This window comes from Bombina bombina, chromosome 7 (genome assembly GCF_027579735.1).
Source record: "Bombina bombina isolate aBomBom1 chromosome 7, aBomBom1.pri, whole genome shotgun sequence".
Lineage (NCBI taxonomy): Eukaryota > Metazoa > Chordata > Amphibia > Anura > Bombinatoridae > Bombina > Bombina bombina.
In genome coordinates, this window is record NC_069505.1 from 33,651,960 (window position 1) to 33,656,072 (window position 4,113).

The window sequence follows — 4,113 nt, forward strand, 5'->3', positions numbered from 1 at the left end:
AAAAATAGATCTGCAGAAGTGATTCATTAAACATTAATTATTAGTGAGAGAAAAGAGGATATAGTTATGGAGGGAGAGCTATAGGGCAAAATTCACTAAAGTTTATCTCTGACTTTAGCACAGTCTTCAGTTTTACCAGTTTCTGTCTCATTCTAGGCTGCTGGTCAAATAAAAACTGTTTTTTTTTTTGTCCTATAATGATAAAAACTAATGTCACAAGGGACGTCACGAAGCTAGAGATACTGATAAGACCGGTAAGGGTGGTAAAAGGGAATTTAGCCTTGACATGAAGACCTGTAATTGCAAAAGCGAAACTACTCATGATATTGTTTATATTAGAGAACAAAATTTAAGTGAAACTCAAAGATACACTAAGGTCAAAACTAAACTTTCGTGATTCAGATAGCGCAGCAATTTTTAACAACTTTCCAATCTACTTCCATTAGCAAAATGTGCCGTCTTTTTTTATATTTATTTACACTTTTTTGAGTCACCAACTCCTACTGAGCATGTGCAAGAATTTACAGACTATACGTATATGTATTTGTGATTGGCCGATGGCTGTCACATGGTACAGGGGGAGTGGGAAAAGACATAACTTTGAAATTTGTCAGAAAAAAATCTACTACTCATTTGAAGTTCACACTAAGGGCTATAACATTGTCTTGTTATCATGCATTTGTTGATTATGCAAATCTACTGGTATTTACTGGCCCTTTAAATTGTGAAAGTGATTAGACATTTAAAAATTACAAAAGCAAAAATATTATGTCAGAAGTGGGATTTGAACCCACGCCTCCATTCGGAGACCAGAACACCCACATGTAGTGAAGATACAGATCTTGAGTCTGGCGCCTTAGACCGCTCGGCCATCCTGACACATAGACTTTTGTGATATATACTCTATATACAACTATATAAAACAGGAAAATCTACTTTCCTTTTAGACTTTGCTCAGGTATTGTCACTTTATTAGTGGGAGGGGCAGAGCAGAGCTTTATTATATGTTATATGATTCTTTGAACATGAATCTGACAGCACATGTTTAACTAAACACCCACAAGTTTGTCCACAAGGGGAGGTTCCATGGTGTAATGGTTAGCACTCTGGACTCTGAATCCAGCGATCCGAGTTCAAATCTCGGTGGGACCTACACATTTATTTTTTTTTCTAACATGAATTAGCCATATAATATTTTTCATAGCATAATTTCTGTAGTGTTAAATATAAATGTGTCTGAAGATTACACCTGTCTCTGTATAACAAAGAATTTCAAAGAACAAAAAGTGTTCAGAAAATGATTCCCAGAGGGTGTTGTAACAGTATAAATGTAACACCCAAATACTAAGGGAAATACAGTCCCAATAAAGTCCGTGCTGTGGGGGGCTGAACGGTCATAAAATGGTTCAAGTGATTCACAATCGTCTGTTCCCGGCTTGCAATTTCAAACTGGTCAGTGACAGTACATTCCGTTCCCAACCTAGATGTCACAGGTGTAGAATGCAGAGTCTATGTAACAATTACAATCGTAGTAAAAGTGTCCGAAATCTCTTACCCTCCCTGGACGCACTGCTGTACTTCTCCTCGGACTGGTGATAATGCCCTTCCGTGGGGGTGCAGCTTGTGTGTCATCCTTGGCGTGCGCAGAGATCCGGCTCTGGTAACGTGGTGCTTCTCAATGCATAACCCGTGACGTCGCTAGGTGCACTGTGGGTAGTATAACGTAGTGAAGCGGGGAACAAGCCCGGAAGCCAAAGTGAGTGTGGCAAAGGGAGCAGCAGATCATATGCGGTATATCCCACCGCTTCAGAGACACAATATCAAAAAAAGGTATCTGCTGACTCGATAGTAAATGCTGAAAAAACTTGTTTTATTTCAGTAATCCGAACAAGTCAGAGTACATAGGGTCACAGTAAAGAACGCCAGTTGAGTTGTAGGTGCCCCTTTAAGGTGAGTAAATTAAATGAGTCATTAAAGCTTGTTTAAATTAGTGAGAACCTGTGTCTAATCTAAGAACACCATGACTGAGTTACGTAAGTCTGTAAGCAGGTCACTCGCTGTACACAATAAAGATTATGGCAGCCCCAGCATAGGTATGTAGCCTATATATGTGGCGCTTCCCCAGATGTGAGTGTCGGGAGGGGGGGGGGTATTTGGCACAAGATCTTGCCCTTCATATTATTATCAGTTATTTGTAGAGTGCCAACAGATTCCGTAGTGGTGATATACAAATATATATGTATGCATAAATTCATTGCCCTCCCGAGCACACAATACACAGAGTGTAATGTTGCAGCCGGTATTTTCTGACACAGCTAGTGGCGCCTGGGTTTAGTTCCTTAGATATTTATAACTGTAGTTATTACTAACGAGCCATGAAGCACTAACTACCAACTGCACAGTCGTGTGCACGTGTTGTAAGTAGGTTTGCCACCTCAGCCATGTTTTCCTGGACACATATGAGTTACACATGCTGCAGGGTGTAAAAAAAGATGTAAAGAAGAGCGAGTGCAGTTTATCCAAAGATAATTTTCAGTGAATACAAAGTTGCTAACAAGCGACTGCTCACAAGGGTGGGTGCACTAATAAAGTGCAATATGCGCAGGCTGTCACTAGGGTGTGTGCACTAATAAAGTGCAATATGCGCAGGCTGTCGCAAGGGTGTGTGCACTAATAAAGTGCAATATGCGCAGGCTGTCACTAGAGTGTGTGCACTAATAAAGTGCAATATGTGCAGGCTGTCACTAGAGTGTGTGCACTAATAAAGTGCAATATGTGTTCAGAAAATGATTCCCAGAGGGTGTTGTAACAGTATAAATGTAACACCCTAATACTAAGGGAAATACAGTCCCAATAAAGTCCGTGCTGTGGGGGGCTGAACGGTCATAAAATGGTTCAAGTGATTCACAATCGTCTGTTCCCGGCTTGCAATTTCAAACAGGTCAGTGACAGTACATTCCGTTCCCAACCTAGATGTCACGGGTGTAGAATGCAGAGTCTATGTAACAATTACAATCGTAGTAAAAGTGTCCGAAATCTCTTACCCTCCCTGGACGCACTGCTGTACTTCTCCTCGGACTGGTGATAATGCCCTTCCGTGGGGGTGCAGCTTGTGTGTCATCCTTGGCGTGCGCAGAGATCCGGCTCTGGTAACGTGGTGCTTCTCAATGCATAACCCGTGACGTCGCTAGGTGCACTGTGGGTAGTATAACGTAGTGAGGCGGGGAACAAGCCCGGAAGCCAAAGTGAGTGTGGCAAAGGGAGCAGCAGATCATATGCGGTATATCCCACCGCTTCAGAGACACAATATCAAAAAAAGGTATCTGCTGACTCGATAGTAAATGCTGAAAAAACTTGTTTTATTTCAGTAATCCGAACAAGTCAGAGTACATAGGGTCACAGTAAAGAACGCCAGTTGAGTTGTAGGTGCCCCTTTAAGGTGAGTAAATTAAATGAGTCATTAAAGCTTGTTTAAATTAGTGAGAACCTGTGTCTAATCTAAGAACACCATGACTGAGTTACGTAAGTCTGTAAGCAGGTCACTCGCTGTACACAATAAAGATTATGGCAGCCCCAGCATAGGTATGTAGCCTATATATGTGGCGCTTCCCCAGATGTGAGTGTCGGGAGGGGGGGGGGGTATTTGGCACAAGATCTTGCCCTTCATATTATTATCAGTTATTTGTAGAGTGCCAACAGATTCCGTAGTGGTGATATACAAATATATATGTATGCATAAATTCATTGCCCTCCCGAGCACACAATACACAGAGTGTAATGTTGCAGCCGGTATTTTCTGCAGTGACGTGCAGTCACAGGAGGCAGGTGAGGCAGCGCCTACCCTGGCCAATCTATGTAATTACAGGCAGCATTTATTTAAAATTAAAAAATAAAAAAAATATTATTTTTTTTTTCCATATTTTTTTTTTTATAAAATAAGGTGACCCCCCCTACCCCCCCACCCCTCCACCAAAATCATGATTCTGTATGTAAATTTTATTAAAACCAACTCACTGTTTGTTTATACATCAATACATTCATATTGCGCAAGACAAGGACAGCCGGCTGTCCTTGCATTGCGCAATATGAATGCATTGACTACTGTGGAAGTGT

General features: G+C 41.3%; 2 non-coding genes across 2 annotated transcripts; one reads left to right on the forward strand and one right to left on the reverse strand.

Moving 5' to 3' along the window:
* Positions 1-769: 769 nt before the first annotated feature.
* Positions 770-879, reverse strand: TRNAL-CAA (transfer RNA leucine (anticodon CAA)). The gene is made up of 2 exons: positions 842-879; positions 770-815 (listed from the first exon to the last, which is right to left on the reverse strand). It is a non-coding gene; the product is annotated as a tRNA-Leu (tRNA).
* A 201-nt stretch (positions 880-1,080) lies between these two features.
* Positions 1,081-1,152, forward strand: TRNAQ-CUG (transfer RNA glutamine (anticodon CUG)). Its single transcript has one exon. It is a non-coding gene; the product is annotated as a tRNA-Gln (tRNA).
* Positions 1,153-4,113: the final 2,961 nt, after the last annotated feature.